Source organism: Triticum aestivum, chromosome 6A (genome assembly GCF_018294505.1).
Source record: "Triticum aestivum cultivar Chinese Spring chromosome 6A, IWGSC CS RefSeq v2.1, whole genome shotgun sequence".
NCBI classification, from domain to species: Eukaryota; Viridiplantae; Streptophyta; class Magnoliopsida; order Poales; family Poaceae; genus Triticum; species Triticum aestivum.
In genome coordinates, this window is record NC_057809.1 from 274761544 (window position 1) to 274781026 (window position 19483).

Here is a 19483-nt window from a genome sequence, read left to right on the forward strand (position 1 = left end):
AGCCGTCAGAGGCTTATCTGGCCGATATGACTTCCTGAAATTCTTTCCAGATAAAAACCTAAAATGGAGGGGTTGGGGCTTTGGCTCCAGGCTCAAACTCTATCTTGTGGTAGACTGCCCTCCTAGGGAGCGCTTGGGCAACTAACTTGTGGGGCATGACATCCCAAATTCATCATTTACATTAGGAATTTCCTGAAAAAAGTCTTATGTGTATTGGATCCGCTCTTCTGTTAGCATGAACACATGAATGAGATTCTTCTTATTCTTCCAAATAGAACCCCCATGCTCACCTTTCTTAGGACTATCAAGCCTTCTCGAATTAGGTCTATGGTAGAAGCTTTGAACGTAGACCCGGATACAAATCTTTCACTCATTGAAAAGTGAAAACCTGTGACTATATCGTCCTGAAGACGGATGCGGCGGGAAGAAGTGGCATTTAGAAGTGTTGCTGACTTTACATTTAGGTTTCGGCATAACAAAGCTTGCACTGTCTTTTCGCACTTAGGCGCACAGCGTGCCGCTGGTAATGATTCTACTACGGTGCTGCAAATTCACAAGCTAATCCTAAGTAATCATTGTTGTTCATTGGATTCCTCTGGAATTACTTAGTTAGGATTGAAGAATTGCATCAATTCTTCCTGAATAGACTCGATTCTCCCGTCGAGAGTTTCTTTGAAAGTCTTACCTAAACTCTTCCGACTGAATATGAGAAAGCCTATAAAACAACGAGCTACTATCATTTCTTCATTATAGATTGAGATCTTCTTCGGACTTGATGCACAAATAGATGGAATAGCAGCAAATAACATATTTCTATCCTTCATATCCGTAGAAAGAAATCTCATCTCCAGGTAACTCCATCTTTTTCAGCTCTGCTCGCTCACTTTTGAAAGGAAAGGAGACTGATCTTGACATCGGCGTTGGTTTTCCCAACGAAATGAATCAGTTTTGGATTGATATTTCACATAAGCATTGCACAATGATCCGCATTAGGTGGGGAGCAGCAACGATACTGCCGGCCAGGAATAAGTACTTATCCCTCTTATACTTAAGAAAAGAGAATAGAAGTGGTTCCTTTTCTTTCTATACGAAATTCGACGATTTCGTTTGTGTTCATGTTGGCATAGGAGAACTACTAACTTCCGCCATCTGCATTAGTTACGTTAGCGTAGGTAGGCGGTTCTCATGCCAAAGGGGAAGATCTCACTCAGCCAAGTGCACAACCTGAGTAAGTACACTTATCGAGGAGTGATAGGGCAGTAGAGTTTGAGGCAAAAAAAGATTTGGGTGGCTATGGGTGATATGGGGAATCTAACAATTAATCGACAATGATTTCACCGTGATGTGCATTGGTAGCTTCAAGACGAAGGCATTTTCCATATGTAAGCCACAATTTCAGTATCTTATTCTTCTGAACTAGGAAAAGCGTTCTGTAAGGAGGATGAAAGAAGAGTACGAAAAAGGAAGTCAAAAGTAGTAGTCTTTAACAAGGCTTTCCTTCATTAGCGTAAATATCTAAAGTAGAGGCTTTGGTATAAACATAAATCCCATAATAGAGGGATCGATCATCACATTCTGCTTTGTTAAGAAAGAAGGATAACCTAGATAGATAAAGGTGGAATGGACTTTGTGCAATCCCATCCATGGAAATATTTTATTTACTATAGAAATATGTATGATGTGCTTCTTGGAAATCCGCCATCGCTTGCCCTCTAATGGCCTTCTATGGCGCATACACAATGTCGAACTCAGTAAGGATGATGGCCCCATCTTGCCAATCTTCCTGTAAGCATTGGTCTTGTCGTGAGATATTTGAATGGGTGAACTTTGGAGATGAGGGTGAACCGATGTGCTATCATGTAGTGCCGTAGCTTCTTGACAGCGAACACCAGTGCAAGGCAATGTTTTTCGATAGGAGAGTACGCATGTTCAGCTCCTACGAGCACATGACTGAGGTAATAGAGGGCATTCTCTTTCCCATTTTCATTTTCTTGTGCCAATAGAGCCCCAAGAGATTCATCCAAGGCCGTGGTGTAGAGTATAAGCTCCTTCCCTGGTATCGGCGCAGCCAGGACTGGCAGATTGATGAGATAGCTTTTGATGCCATCTAGGGCTTGTTGGCAGTTTTCATCCCAAAAGAATGGAATGTCTTTTTTGGTTTTTCTTGTAAAAGGTTGGATTCTTCCTGCAAAATTGGCTATGAATCGCCTGATGTATGCCAGGTGCCCTTGAAGCGAACGCAGCTCCTTAAGGTTTTGAGGAGGAGGAATTTCGAGTATTGGCTTGATTTTACTCGGGTCGATTTCTATTCCCCGATGTCGAATGACAAACCCTAGGAATTTGCCTGACGAGACCATGAAGGCGCACTTCAACGGGTTTAACTTCAGTGCATGTTGCCTTAGGCGGTCGAATACGATTCCGAGATGTTGAAGATGTTCTTCATAGGATACCGCCTTTACAACGAGATCATCTACATAGCACTCGACAATCTTATGTATTATCTCATCGAAGATCTTAGTCATGGCGCGCTGATATGTAGCACCGACATTTTTGAGACCTTTGGGCATAACCTTGTAACAGTATATGCCTATTGGAGTGCGTAAGGCTGTGCTTTATCAAGGCAAGCTTCTCTTTCTTTCGCCAATGAAGTTCATATAAGTGTATAGAAAGCCTTCTTTTCACAACCATGCACAAACCAAAGTCCTGCTGAAACATGAAATCCATGCACCAACAAGTTCCAGTTCATAAGCAATGAAAAAGCAGAGTATATGGGAGGATAGTGGCTAAACTGTTCACTTGAGGAGAGTGGGAAGTGACTAGTCCGATGGGAGAAGAGCGGAAGTGCGATCTTTCGATCCAATCTACGTCGACTAAAATCCATGTCTCATGGCACGAGGGCCATTGCAAGTTGATGTTGTTGCTTTACTGTCACAGTCTGTCCTCAAGAGAGGCATCCATTCCTGGCCAGACAAAGTTCCTATTAGTTCTCTTATAGGAAGCTAGTATACCTGAATGGCCTCCAATAGCTGTCGCATGCAGTTCTTGTGCTATCCCAGCTCTTGCATTTCCAGCGGTCCCCACATAAAGCCTCCCTTTTTTCCTTAATACCCCTTCCTCCTCTTCCCAACCATCTTGTCCTCCTCTCGCTTCACTAATGCTCTTCTTAACTTCTTCAGCTAATTTTTATCCTTCGTAGCTTTGATTCACTTCTCCTATCCAATCCGGCAACAACTTGCTCACAAGGGTGCAACCACTGAATTTGTAACGACACGATGATTTGAAAAACAATCAAAAGATATGTAAAGAACACAGACAGTAAAGGTAGAAGACCATTTCCGGGTAGATAGGAGAGCTATTAAAATCCACAAACATGAATTAGAGTTTTGACTGGGTTCTTTAACCAAAAGAAGACTTTTCTACAAATAAGAGAATTTCTCATTTTTTGGTTTATACCGAGCCAAAACATAGAATTTCCATTGAAGAAGGAAGTAAGGATGCTTGTCGGAGAATCAAGAAATAAATACTTCCCATTCTGATTCTTTTTTAGTTCCCAAGATATAATTTCTTTGTTTTTGGCAAGAGCGGTGGGTGACAACGTGCAAGACTAGATAGATTTGGCTTTGATTTGATCAATAGGAATAGGAGGAAGCGTTGGAGAGGTACCAAATGACTGAAGAGGGGAACCCATCTGACCACATGTAGAGCCAGCCCATAAGTAAATTCAAGAGAATTTCTTCAACTTCCAAAGTATGTGAGTGAGGTAAAAATTCCATGGATCGACCTCATCACTCACATCCAACAACTAGTGAAAGATGTAATGATGAAGCTATAGGAGAAGAAAAAGCGTTGGTTTTGATTGGTAATCTTGAGTTGTCATCTTTTGAAAGAGAGTAACTTGCTGGATGGAGAGCAGCTAGGAGAATAAAGTTCATCTTTACCCCATCTTTCATTCCAACTCTATTTTCTTGTGTGCGATCCTTCTTTCTGGTTTGGAATCCAAGAAGCTCAACGGGCTAGTTTCAAGTTCGACCAGACACGAAATCTGGTATAGCCACCAGCCTAGATAGAACGGGCGGGGGAAGAAAAACTAGGAGAGAGCAAAATTCAAGAGGGTTGTCAAAGGCCCTCTCAATAGAGCTATTTTTTCATTGAATCGATGGAGGGAAGACTCCTTCGGTAGGTGCCCCCGACTCTTCCAGTTTCTGGGTGGATCTTATGGCTTAATCTCTGATTGCGCAGGATTCATCTTTGTTTGGTAACCTCAGACTCCGAACCAGGAGTTGGAAGCGCCTTTGCCAGACTTTCCAATTGAACATGATGCGGGCGATGCAACTCGGCAAGGAGAAGGCTGAACCCTGGTGCTACACTACAGCAGAAGCTTTGGCAGTTTACCATGGCTTGATGTTCTAGTTGTCATGCTAAAGCTGTTGATAGCTACTTCGCTTGATGAGGTAAGTAGAAAGACTTTGTGGATTCATCCACAACTGATGGTGCTTTAGGTTGATCTGATCCCTAGAAGGATGAGTTTTGGGCTTAAGGCATAATTGCTCTATTGCGGCTACCCTGGCTATGTCATCCGATGTTGTTCACAAAGCGGCTCTTACTATAGACCCGGCTATCTCCGAGTTGAAATCGAACCTAGCCCCGGGTTTCCGTCCATCAATCCAGAGCTCAAGACAACCACGATACTTAAATCGCTCAAATAGCCACCTTAGACGGACACAACCATTAGAAGAAGAAACTGAAACTCGATGGAGTACCCTAAACCAGAGATCCTCGACAAAGAAAGTCTCGATTCGAGGAACGAAATATCAATAGAGGAACGAAAACTGCAGGGTATGAAATTTGGGTAGGGTTGGCAGGGAAAGTCCAACTGAAACTTTCTTTGATTACCTTTTTTCTCCAACTGGCTCAGAGATTGCATTTGCCCTTAATCGATAACCTCCTTTGAATCCTTCGTTCGGACCCTCTCTATTGGTATTGGCATTGGCTCGAGAGCAAGGACCTTATTTGATCGCTTAGAACTTGATGGAGGGAAACTCACTCGCTCGAGATACGCTTAAGCTAGATCAGGAAGAGTACTAATTTTATGTGCCTTAAAGAGGGGATTCAAAGAGTAGCCTTTTGCTAGGGCTTAAGTGACTCGTTTCATATTGCTTGCTATGGTTTGGACAGTGAGGAAGGTGAGTTGGAAGACATACCTAATGTCAAATGAGACTTTCTCCTCACCAAATTGAAGCGTGAGCTTAGCATCTTTCACATCGATGACAGCCCCTGCAGTAGCGAGAAAAGGTCTCCCAAAAAAATAGGAAAGCTCTTATCCTACATCTCAAAGACAACAAAATCAACTGGAAATGCGAAGTTACTAACTATCGCAGGGATATCACCCAAGCTATGGACCTGTAGGTTTGTGGTAAACTACCCACACATCATCGAAAGGCAGCAAGGTTGATGTAGAAGCCCTCCATGATTGATCCCCCCTCCGGCAGAGTACCAGAAAAGGTCTCCAGATGGGATCACCGAAGAACAGAAGCTTGCGACAACAGAGAAGTTGTTTCAGGTGGCTCTCTGTTGGTTTCATGATTTATGAGAACTTATAGAGTTGGAATTACGTCAAACGGAGCTGCGTGGGTCCCACAAGCTCAGGTGGCGCGCCCCCTGGGGGCCCGCCGTGTGAGCTTGTGGTGCTCTCGTATCTCTTCTTGCCTCCTCCCAAAGCTCCTAGTGTCCCTTTTGGTCCAGAAAAAATCACCGTAAAGTTTTATCGTGTTTGGACTTTGTTTGGTAATGATTTCCTGAAAAACAAAAAAATGCAAAAAAAAAAACAGCAACTAGCACTGGGAACTGGGTTAATAGGTTAGTTTCCAAAAATGATATAAAATTACACATAAGGCATCTAAGATTGATAATATAATAGCATGAAACAATCAATTATAGATACGTTGGAGACGCATGAACATCCCCAAGCTTAATACCTAGTCGTCCTCGAGTAGGTAAATGATAAAAATATAATTTTTGATGTTGAATGCGAGCAAATGGATTGATCCTCAGTGGCATTAAGCCAAGGTTGGTGCGCTCCCTGAAAGAGGTTGTAAGTGGGTAGAGGAACTCAATTCCACCCTGTGAGGATTGCGCACCAACACACCTTTCTTCATGGTGTACGACACCGAGGCTATACTCCCTTGTGATATCATTCATTTCGCACATCGGGTGCGCATGTATGAGGAACGGGAGGCCGATCTCGATCAACGGGCACTTTGGAGACTTGGAAGAAGAGCGCAATGTAGCCCGGGCACAATCCACGATCTATGAGATGCAGGCACGACACTATCAAAGAAGGGAAGTCCGTTTGAAGGAGTTCAATGTAGGAGACCTGGTCATGAGGCTCCACCTGAAAAAACAGAAGCATAAATGATGTAGGGTGGAAACCCTGGGGCCTATATTTCATGATTGGAGTGGATCCTACAAAGAAAATGAGGGGAAACACGAAGGGGAAACGAGAGGAAACACTCAAATCAACGAGAAACGATCACACATGTGCTAGATCCATGAACATAAAGAGTGATACAAGATCCAAATGCAACAACGGATGATACACGAGGCGGTAGTTCTTCTCGTGAGGAGGTCTTGAGGGGTCTTACCGTTAGGGGTCTTGAATCCACTTGGGGGATCTTCTCTGTAGAGGTCGTGAACTCCGATGGAGAAGGTATCAAGTGGATGAGCAAAGCTCTATCTCTCAAATGAGCTAATCCTTTGCTAACCCTAGAAAGAGGGTGGAGGAGGAGGAGTATATATATACTCTAAGGGGGTGAAAGGGTACATGGGCCTCGGCCGAACACGCTGTCAACACACAGGAGCACCGGTTGGTGAAACATGAGACATCACGGAACATCTTGAGCCAAAATTAGTTCTTGGAGATCATGGCAAATGTCTTGTCACGGCCAAAGTGTCCCATAAGCTCCTCCATGAGATTCTTGCAAAAGTAACAAACAAAGAGAAGACTCGGGGACACATGGTTTGTTAGCTCTCATAAGATAATCATCTTTGATGTAATAGTGTTCCCAAGATGTATGCGTTAAACATTTGACATAAGGAATAGCAAAAGTAGGATCATGCGCATACAAGTCTTTTATGTGCTCAAAGCATTCAAGTTGGGTAAAAAGCATGCACCTACGGGAAAGCGCATCCACCACAACGCTTTCCTTACCTTTGATGTACTTGATGACGTAAGGAAATGACTGAATAAGTTCACTCCACTTAGCATGACGCTTGTACAACTTAGTTTGACCCTTAAGATAATTAAGTGTTTCATGATCAGTGGGGAGAATGAACTCATGAGGGCGGAGATAATGCTCCCAAACACGCAAGACTCTCACTAAAGCATATAACTCTTTGTCATATATGGGGTAGTTGAGTTACGCTCTGGAAAGTTTTTCACTAAAGTAAGCTATGGGGCGCTTCTCTTGCATTAACACACCTCCTATGTCATAAACGCTAGCATCGCAATGTATCTCAAATAGTTTATCAAAGTTGGTTAATGCAGGCAAAGGGGCATGTGTAAGCAAATTCTTAAGCTCATTAAATGCGGTATCTTGGGATGGTCCCCAAATAAATGGTGCATTTTTCTTACTCAAAGCATGTAAAGGGGATGCAATAGTGCTAAAGTCCTTAACGAATCTATGGTAGAAGTCGGCTATACCAAGGAAACTTCATACTTGTTGCAAGTTTGTTGGTTGAGGCCAAGTTTTAATAGCTTTGATCTTAGATTCATCTACATGAGCACCCTTAGGAAACACAACGAAACCTAAAAAAACGAGCTTATCAACACCAAAAAGGCATTTTTCCATATTAGCATAAAGGCGTTCTTTTCTAAGAGTTTGCAAAACGGTTCTAAGATGGGTGACATGATATTTGAGAGATTTGCTGAAGACAAGAATATCATCGAAATATACCACAACAAATATGCCAATGTATGGGCGAAGAACAAAATGCATCACACGCATAAAGGTGTCGGGTGCTTCGGATAAACCCATTGGCATAACCAACCATTCATACAAGCCAAGCTTGGTTTTGAAAGCGGTTTTCCATTCATCACCTCCATGGATGCGTATTTGATAGTAGCCACTCTTAAGATCAATTTTTGAGAAAATTGTGGCTCTGCTAAGCTCATCTAGCATGTCGTCTAAGCGTGGAATGGGGTAGCGATATCTAACCGTGATAGCATTGATAGGACGTCAATCGGAACACATGCGATATGTACCATCTTTCTTGGGAACAAGGATTACCGGGATGACACATGGGCTCAAACTTTCTCGTACATGGCCATTGTCGATGAGTTGTTGTACTTGCTATTGGTTATCCTTGGTTTCCTCGGGGTTGACGCGGTAGGGAGCCTTGTTAGGAAGAGGTGCTCTGGGGATGAGGTCGATTCGGTGTTCGATGCCTCGTAGTGGAGGTAGACCTAGAGGTAGCTCGTCGGGGAATACATGTTGGAGTTCCTGTAATAGAGAAGATAGCACTAAAGGTAGATTGTGAGAGGTGTTAGTTTTAGGTGCCTCGTCCTTGCATAATAGGACACAGTGCATAACACTTGATGGGTTCTCACACATTTCTCTCATCTCACTTTTGGTAGTGAATAGCACTAGGTTTTTCTTGTTGCTCATCGTGGAGGCACTCAATTTTGGCTTGTGACGCTCACTCTCTTTTGGTGGTTCGGTCTCTCACTATTCTCTCCATGATGGTTCGTAGCTTGCTTGTTGGCGATCACTTGGCTTGGAGACATAGGTCGTAGCACGTACTCCTTCCCTTTCATCTTGAAGCTATAGCGATTTGTTCACCCGTTGTGGATGAATCCGCGGTCAAATTGCCAAGGTTGTCCAAGTAGGAGGTGGCAAACGGACATAGGAACAACATCGCACTCCAAAGTGTCTTCGTATGCTCTGATTTTGAAGGAGACTTGGACCATGTGTTCCAGTTGAACTGTGCTAGAGTCGCTAAGCCATTGGACCTTATAGGGATGAGGGTGCTTCATCTTGACCAATTGGAGCTTGGAGCATAGTTCTTCACTTGCCAAGTTACGGCAACTTCCTCCGTCGATGATGACCTTCACGGACCTTTGATGAGGACATGACTACCTTGGATATGACCAAAAATATTGCATATATGCATATTTGTCAGGTGATTTCTAGTGCAAACTATTCAATAATCTATTTATGTTATCCAGAACAAAAATACTTCACGCACTTTTGTGTTTTGTCTAATTGCAGGTGTATGGGACATTTGTACAATCCACATATGAAGATAAGGAAGAAAGAGATGTTTATTTGCTGTCCAAAAAGTTCTCTCACGTCACTTTTGGCCCAAGAGAAGACAGAGTCCAAGTCTCTCACGTTCTGGATTCAGATTCGGACTGCACAGACATACCTGACTCAAAACGCACACAAGTTTTTCATACGGACTCCGAATTGGGTGATTCTTTTTTTGTTGGAAACTAGATTTCGTGCACTTTCCAACCCAATTGGAATCACCTTCAAATTCGTCCCGAGCGTTGAGTTGTGGACGAAACAATCTGATGCTGCAGCAGAATCCGAGTCAAACTACAAGTCCAAAGGTGTTACATCACCTCCACTTGGGCCCATTGGCCTTGTACGACCTAGATTTAGTTTTAGGCTGCCTTGGGACGTCCTCCCACCTCCTTGGCCGCCACCCCTTGCTCCTATATAAGTAGATCCATCTAGTAGCTTTTCCTTAGGATTTGTTTAGTTAAAAGTTAGCCATTGCAACTTCGTGTACTTCGTTTGTGTCCAACGACCAGACCAAGACCGCTTACGGATCCTCACCTTTATCAAAACTTCATATATACTCGCAATATTCAGATTGCTTTTATCATATTCTTGCTTGTTCTTCGATTGCTTGCAGGAATAGACCTTCGTGGTCAGGTTGATTGTGCTCCAGCGTGGTCAATAACCTTTCGGAGTTGGTTTAGCGATTGCTAAGGCGCAACGTCGTGCACGTTTGTAGTCGGATCGTCAAAGTCATCTTCACCAAATCGATAGTTATCATCTCATCGAAAGATCGGGACACCCCCGCCTCTATCAAGTGGTATCAGTTTTCAGGTTGCTCGGTGAGAATTTCCAGTTTTTCCTAGATTAGATTTATCAGAAAATTGTCTCAAACTTTTCAAGAGGAAAGTTGGAGAGAGAGTTGTTGTATATCCTGCTTGGCAGTTGTTTTTCATCATTATCTTCACTGCCGTTGTGATCTTCACTTATATCTTGCTATCAAGAGCTACTTAGTATCCTTCATTGATGCTAGTTGTGCTACGCCGTGACCTCATTAGTGTTCTAGGCTCGCGTCTCTAGTCCGGTCTAGCCTAGGACCAGCACAGTACCGTCGTTGAGCGTTTATTCAACATTGCATCTTTGAATTGATTATTGCTAATCTTTTGCTACCATATATAGCCCACCCAGCTCCACATATTTCTACACCGTGTATACGTACGCTCCCCTGGCAATCGCTTTACTCAATATTCGGAGTTACTTGACACCGCTGGTTGCCGATCACCGCCTGCTGCATGGTAAGAACTTGTAAGACATTGATATTTGCTTTACTGTGAGCGTTTTACCACCACATCCTAGTAGTTATAGGAACATTATTTTTGGGTTTTGTTTCTTGTTCTACTAATCATGACAGGATCCAGAGTCAATTCATGGGCTTTGTCGATCGCGGGAGACGTGCCACCACCTTTGCAAATACCACAACCGTCACGAGAGGTGCAAAAACATCCAAATGCACATGATCAGGTTAATGTATCTATACCACCATTTAATGGCCGTTTTAAACCTGCTTTATATATTGAATGGGAGTTCAACATAAAAAATATATTTGCTTCCCATAATTTCGATGAACATAAAAAGGTTAAGGTTGCGGTTGGTTCTTTCACTGGTTATGCTTTGGTTTGGTGGAGTGAATATTGTCGGTTACACCCTGATTATATACCTACTACTTGGGATGATTTGAAACTTGCCATGCGACATACTTTCGTCCCTGCTTATTATACTCGTGACATGATTAAGAAGTTGCAACACTTAAAACAAGGTAGTGAAACTGTAACAAAATATTATGATGATTTACAAACTACCTTGTTGCATTCCTCTTTAGAAGAAAGTGAAGATGATTTTATGGATAGATTTTGGGGAGGATTAAACCGTGATATTCAAGAGATACTAATTCATGAAGAGTGTTATCCTATGGACCATTTGTTTCATCTTGCGTGCAAAGCTGAACAGGAAATAAAATGACGTGTTGGCCACGAGGAGAACAAGCGCACGAGGCATACTATGACAACCTCATCCGTTGTTGTCAGGACTACATCACCTCCACCATGTGACACATCGCCCCCGAGAGTGGCTACATCATCTGAGTTGATCATAAGAGGTAATGACAAAGGTACTGATCTTCCATCTCTACATGAGAATGATGAATGCCTTGTCAATTTGAATGCACCATCTGATGAGCTACCCACTACTTTGATCACACCACCTATTTTAGAGGACTACGTTGATAATTTGACTTTGCCATGTGATCAAACAACTGAAATACCAACAATTTTGAGTGCACCCATTGAATTAACTATTGATGCAAAAGAACCAATGTTTAATCATTTTGATATGACCTCTAATCTTGGTGATGATTCTGTGTTGAATGACTTATTGCATGTTTGCTTATTTAAGCATGTTGTAGCATGTAAATTTGATGCAAGTAAGGTTTATTCACCAATGTTGGGATGGTTTAATGATGAACATTGTCAATCTTTTGAAATGAATAAGAGCTTCACTTATATGTGCAAACTGAGTTGCAATATTTTCATGCCTTCTACTTCTTGTGCTAATTTTTTGGCTTTAGATTTTATTAACTATGCAAGTTACTCATCTATTCATGTGTCATATATGCAAAAATCAAGGGAAGTAAAAATGGATGACATATACATATACAACATGTACACCTTGTCTCTTTTGTTAGCCACATTTCAGATTAAGCAACGCCGAGGACGGCTTTATTTTCAAGAAGGGGAGGATGATGAGGACATGACTACCTTGGATATGACCAAAAATATTGCATATATGCATATTTGTCAGGTGATTTCTAGTGCAAACTATTCAATAATCTATTTATGTTATCCAGAACAAAAATACTTCACGCACTTTTGTGTTTTGTCTAATTGCAGGTGTATGGGACATTTGTACAATCCACATATGAAGATAAGGAAGAAAGAGATGTTTATTTGCTGTCCAAAAAGTTCTCTCACGTCACTTTTGGCCCAAGAGAAGACAGAGTCCAAGTCTCTCACGTTCTGGATTCAGATTCGGACTGCACAGACATACCTGACTCAAAACGCACACAAGTTTTTCATACGGACTCCGAATTGGGTGATTCTTTTTTTGTTGGAAACTAGATTTCGTGCACTTTCCAACCCAATTGGAATCACCTTCAAATTCGTCCCGAGCGTTGAGTTGTGGACGAAACAATCTGATGCTGCAGCAGAATCCGAGTCAAACTACAAGTCCAAAGGTGTTACATCACCTCCACTTGGGCCCATTGGCCTTGTACGACCTAGATTTAGTTTTAGGCTGCCTTGGGACGTCCTCCCACCTCCTTGGCCGCCACCCCTTGCTCCTATATAAGTAGATCCATCTAGTAGCTTTTCCTTAGGATTTGTTTAGTTAAAAGTTAGCCATTGCAACTTCGTGTACTTCGTTTGTGTCCAACGACCAGACCAAGACCGCTTACGGATCCTCACCTTTATCAAAACTTCATATATACTCGCAATATTCAGATTGCTTTTATCATATTCTTGCTTGTTCTTCGATTGCTTGCAGGAATAGACCTTCGTGGTCAGGTTGATTGTGCTCCAGCGTGGTCAATAACCTTTCGGAGTTGGTTTAGCGATTGCTAAGGCGCAACGTCGTGCACGTTTGTAGTCGGATCGTCAAAGTCATCTTCACCAAATCGATAGTTATCATCTCATCGAAAGATCGGGACACCCCCGCCTCTATCAACCTTCCATTGATGCCTACCTTGGTGTGGAAGATATGGCATATTTGATCTTCATCTTGTTGATGTTGAAGAGTCAAGACCTTGGATACAACTAGAGCGGGGCTTGAATCTTCATCACAAAAGACTTGGTCATCTTCATCTTCATCCATTTGCTGGTGCATAGCCACATTCTCAAGGTCTTCCGTTTCTCCTTCACTCATGGAGTCGTATGTACCATCGTCATTGAGGATCATGGTGCACTTGTTGGTACACTGAAAGGACTTGTGGCCTCGGCCGCCACATGTGAAGCATTTTATGGAACTTGTCTTGATTGTCTCATTCGATGGAGTTGTAGATTATGAAACTCTCGGCTTGAAGTTGCTTGTAGTAGGAGGACGACTTGAGGTTGTCGAAGTTTTCTTGTAACTTGACTTGTCATCGGTGCTTGGAGAAGGTTTGGTTGAGGTAGAAGATGTTGGAGTCATTGAAGCTTGATTGTATGAGCCATATGTCTTCGAAGAGTACTTGGCATACTTGAAGTCATCTTGCACTTGTCACTCCACCTTAGTAGCTTGATGCACTAGCTTGATGAGGCTGGAGTATAGTTGAAAGTCAGCGATTTTCTTGATAGGGTGATTGAGTCCATTCAAGAAGTGTGCGTACTTTGCTCATCATCTTCCATGACATTAGCTCGTATCATGGCAATCTGCATTTCTTTGTAGTACTCTTCAACGGTTTTTGTTCCTTGCTTGAGGAGTTGTAGTCGCTTGAAGAGGTCGCGGTTATAGTATGTTGGCACGAAGCGGACTCTCATGACATCCTTCATTTGATCCCAAGTTGTTATTGGTGGTTCACCTATAGCTTCTCGATGCTCAATGACTTGTTCCCACCAAATGAGGACATAGTCTTGGAACTCAAGGGATGCCATGGCGATCTTCTTCTCTTCCTCATACTTGTGCAAATGAAAGATCTTGTCAACCTTCAATGCCCATGAAAGATACTCTTCGGGATCATTGCTTCCGGGAAACTTGGGCATGGTGAACTTGAGTTGCCGTAGCGTTGCTCTTCATTGTGTTGGGGTCGAGGGTGATGACATCCTTGATGAGGAGGATTGTCTCCCTCAACTTGCTCTTGGCGTGGAGAATTCCCATTGTCTTGTTGCTCTTCGCGAACTTGTGGTTCTTGTCTAGCTTGTGGAGGAGCTTGTGGAACTTGCCGGTGCAATCGTGCTTGATAGTTCCTTTCTTGAACTTCATCTCGAAGTGCTTCTTCTTGCTCACGCGTATGTCGGGTGCGTGCAGCAACGACACGGCCGTGTCTCGGACAGTACGTTGTTGACAGAGAGCTTCAGCGTCTTTCTCGTCTTGGTGTTGGCATGCTCGCTCTTCCTCTTGTTGGCGTAGGTGTTGCCGTTCTTGTGCTTGCACAAAGGTAGCTTGATTTTGGCGATGTCGATGCTCTTGCTCTTGAAGTTGCTCTTGAGGATCGGTGCCATGTAGTGTGGTTTTCTTGACGGTCTTGGCGCGTGGCTCGACGAAGAGTGTTCGACGTCGGTGTACTTGAGCCGGAGATGGTGTCATCGGAGTGTCGACTCGAGCGGCTCCGTCTTGAATATGGCGAAGTGGTAGAAGAGCGGTTGACCAACAAGGCATGGATCTCGTCTAGTCTTGCATTGTTCTCTTGTTTTTGTTCATCAAGCTTGTTGTCGAAGTAGTCTCTTGTATGTTTCTCGGAATGTCGCAAGTCGGTGGCGAGATTGTCGATGCGGTCGCTCAATGCTTGTTGTTCTTGATGCAGTGCTCTTTGTGCGCCGAATAGGTGGTTCTTGGTGACGAAAGTGTTCGGGTCCTCGTCTTGCTCGATGAGTAGTGGGTTGGTAGAAGTAGTTGGCATATCCATCATTACAATTAAATGTGTGGGTGGAAGAAAGGAAGAACAATACCTAATGTACCTTGGCCGATGTTGAGAATGGACCAAAGATCACTCAATGATGTAACAAGGAAATAGTACAATTGGTACCGTATCTCGTCAATCTCTCACACCTACACAAAGAAAGCTTATGGTGGAGCTCGGTTATGATGGTGGCACAAAATTTATGCAATTGTTAGTGAGACTCAATGATGTTGAAAAAGATTTACAAATTTGCAAATGCAACAAGTAGACCAATAGCAATATATGGTACACGGAAACACACACACGGATAGATAGATGGGGTCGTGCAACCAAGGAATGAGACAAAATGTGGAATCCACGAAAATGCTCTTGTTGCACAGCGCTAGAGAGACGCTAGCTCGATTGCACAATAGGCGGACACGATACTTGTGCACAACCTACTAAGAAAAATGCAACGACTTCTATCCCAAGTATGCTATATGTATGTGTTGGGGAACGTAGTATTTCAAAAATTTCCTACGATCACGCAAGATCTATCTAGGAGAAGCATAGCAACAAGCAGGAAGAGTGTGTCCACGTACCCTCGTAGACCGAAAGCGGAAGCGTTTAGTAACGCGGTTGATGTAGTCGAACGTCTTCGCGATCCAACCGATCCAAGTACCGAACGCACGGCACCTCCGCGATCTACACACGTTCATCTTGGTGACATCCCTCGAACTCTTGATACAGTTGAGGCCGAGGGAGAGTTTCATCAGCATGATGGCGTGGTGACAGTGATGATGAAGTTACCGACGCAGGGCTTCGCCTAAGCACTACGACAATATGACCGAGGTGGAAAACTGTGGAGGGGGGCACCGCACACGGCTAAAGATCAACTTGTATGTCTTTGGGGTGCCCTCTTGCCCATGTATATAAAGGAGGGGGGAAGAGGAGGCCGACCTAGGAGGGGTGCGCCTATAGGGGGAGGCCAACTAGGTTTCCCAATCCTAGTTGGAGTCCCCTTCCTTTTCCAAGAGGGGAGAGATGGAAGGAGTAGGAGAGGGAGAAGGAAAGAGAGGGGGGCGCCACCCCTCCTTAGTCCAATTCGGACTTGCCATGGGGGGGGGGGGCGGCCACCCCTTGAGGCCTCTTTCTCCTCTCCCGTATGGCCCATTAAGGCCCACTACTTCCCCCAGCGAATTCCCGTAACTCTCCATTACTCCGAAAAATACTCGAACCACTCAGAACCTTTCTGATGTCCGAATATAGCCTTCCAATATATCGATCTTTACGTCTCGACCATTTCGAGACTCCTCGTCATGTACGTGATCTCATCCGGTACTCCAGACAAACTTTGGTTGTCAAATCACATAACTCATAATACAAATCATCATCGAACGTTAAGCGTGCAGACCCTATGGGTTCGAGAACTATGTAGACATGACCGAGGCACATCTTTGGTCAATAACCAACAGCGGAACCTGGATGCTCATATTGGTTCCTACATATTCTATGAACATCTTTATCGGTCACACTGCACAACAACATACGTCGTTCCCTTTGTCATTGGTATGTTACTTGCCCGAGATTCGACCGTCGGTATCATCATAGCTAGTTCAATCTCGTTACCGGCAAGTCTCTTTACTCATTCCGTAATGCATCATCCTGCAACTAACTCATTAGACACATTTCTTGCAAGGCTTATAGTGATGTGCATTACCGAGAGGGCCCAGAGATACCTCTCCGACAATCGGAGTGACAAATCCTAATATCGATCTATGCTAACTCAACAAACACCATCGGAGACACTTGTAGAGCATCTTTATAATCACCTAGTTACGTTCTGACGTTTGATAGCACACTAAGTGTTCCTTCGGTATTCGGGAGTTGCATAATCTCATAGTCATAGGAACATGTATAAGTCATGAAGAAATCAATATCAATAAACTAAACGATCATTATGCTAAGCTAAAAGATGGGTTTTGCCCATCACATCATTCTCTAATGATGTGATCCCGTTCATCAAATGACAACACATGTCTATGGCTAGGAAACTTAACCATCTTTGATTAACGAGCTAGTCAAGTAGAGGCATACTAGGGATACTCTATTTGTCTGTGTATTCACACATGTATCAAGTTTCCGGTTAATACAATTCTAGCATGAATAAGAAACACTTATCATGATATAAGGAAATATAAATAACAACTTTATTATTGCCTCCAGGGCATATTTCCTTCATCTACAACATAGATATGCAAAAACTACCAGGACTAAGTTCATGATAAATTGAAGTTCAATTAATCATATTACTTAAGAACTCCCACTTAGATAGACATCCCTCTAATCATCTAAGTGATCACGCGATCCATATCAACTAAACCATGTCCAATCATCACGTGAGATGGAGTAGTTTTCAATGGTGAACATCACTATGTTGATCATATCTTCTATATGATTCACGCTCGACCTTTCGGTCTCAGTGTTCCAAGGCCATATCTGCATATGCTAGGCTTGTCAAGTTTAACCCGAGTATTCTGCGTGTGCAAAATTGGCTTGCACCCGTTGTATGTGAACGTAGAGCTTATCACACCCGATCATCACGTGGTGTCTCGACACGACAAACTGTAGCAACGGTGCATACTCAGGGAGAACACTTGTACCTTGAAATTTAGTGAGAGATCATCTTATAATGCTACCGCCAAACTAAGAAAAATAAGATGCAGAAAGGATACACATCACATGCAATCAAATAAGTGATATGATATGGCCATCATCATCTTGTGCCTTTTGATCTCCATCTTCAAAGCACCATCATGATCACCGTTGTCACCAGCTTGACACCTTGATCTCCATCGAAGCATTGTTATCGTCTCGCCTACTATTGCTTCCACGACTATCCCTATCGCTTAGTGATAAAGTAAAGCAATTACATGTCAATTGCATTTCAGACAATAAAGCGACAACCATATGGCTCCTGCCAGTTGCGGATAACTGTGTTACAAAACATGATCATCTCATACAACAATTTATATAATCACGTCTTGACCATATCACATCACAACATGCCCTGCAAAAACAAGTTAGACGTCCTCTACTTCGTCGTTGCAAGTTTCACGTGGCTGCTACGGGCTTAGCGAGAACCGTTCTTACCTACGCATCAAAAACCACAACGCGATATAGTGATTGCTTTTTGATCTCCAAAAAGAACCCTGTTCATTGAATCCGATTCAACTAAAGTTGGAGAAATAGACACCCACTAGCCACCCGTGTGCGAAGCACATCGGTAGAACTAGTCTCACGTAAGCGTACGCATAATGTCGTTTTGAGCTGCTTCATCCTACAATACCGCTGAATCAAGAATCAACTAGTGACGGCAAGCAATATGTATATACCCACGCCCACAACTCCTTTGTGTTCTACTCATGCATATAACATCTACGCATAGACCTGGCTCGGATGCAACCATTGGGGAACGTAGTATTTCAAAAATTTCCTATGATCACGCAAGATCTATCTAGGAGAAGCATAGAAACGAGCGGGAAGAGTGTGTCCACGTACCCTCGTAGACAGAAAGCGGAAGCGTTTAGTAACACGGTTGATGTAGTCAAACGTCTTCGTGATCCAACCGATCCAAGTGTCGAACGCACGGCACCTCCACGATCTGCACACGTTCAGCTCGGTGACGTCCCTCGAACTCTTGATCCAGTTGAGGCCGAGGGAGAGTTTTGTCAGCATGACTACGTGGTGACGGTGATGATGAAGTTACCGACGCATGGCTTCGCCTAAGCACTACAACAATATGACCGAGGTGGAAAACTGTGGAGGGGGGCACCGCACACGGCTAAAGATCAACTTGTGTGTCTTTGGGGTGCCCCCTTGCCCACGTATATAAAGGAGGGGGGAGAGGAGGCCGGCCTAGGAGGCGTGCCTATAGGGGGAGTCCAACTAGGATCCCCAATCCTAGTTGGAGTCCCCTTCCTTTTCCAAGAGGGGAGGGAGGGAAGGAGTAGGAGAGGGAGAAGGAAAGAGAGGGGGGCGCCGCCCCCTCCCTAGTCCAATTTGGACTTGCCAAGGGGGGGGGGGCGGCCACCCCTTGAGGCCTCTTTCTCCTTTCTCGTATGGCCCATTAAGGCCCACTACTTCCCCCGGCGAATTCCCGTAACTCTCCGGTACTCCAAATAATACCTGAACCACTCAGAACCTTTCCGATGTCCGAATATAGCCTTCCAATATATTGATCTTTACGTCTCGACCATTTCGAGACTCCTAGTCATGTCTGTGATCTCATCTGGGACTCTGAACAAACTTCGGTCATCAAATCACATAACCCATAATACAAATCATCATCGAACGTTAAGCGTGCGGACCCTACGGGTTCGAGAACTATGTAGACATGACCGAGACACATCTCCGGTCAATAACCAACAACGGAACCTGGATGCTCATATTGGTTCCTACATATTATATGAAGATCTTTATCGGTCAACCGCACAACAACATACGTCGTTCCCTTTGTCATCGATATGTTAGTTGCTTGAGATTTGATCGTCGGTATCATTATACCTAGTTCAAT

At 43.6% G+C, this 19483-nt stretch overlaps 1 pseudogene; it reads right to left on the reverse strand.

Moving 5' to 3' along the window:
* Positions 1-230: 230 nt before the first annotated feature.
* LOC123129592 (ATP synthase protein MI25-like) lies at positions 231-913 on the reverse strand (annotated as a pseudogene).
* Positions 914-19483: the final 18570 nt, after the last annotated feature.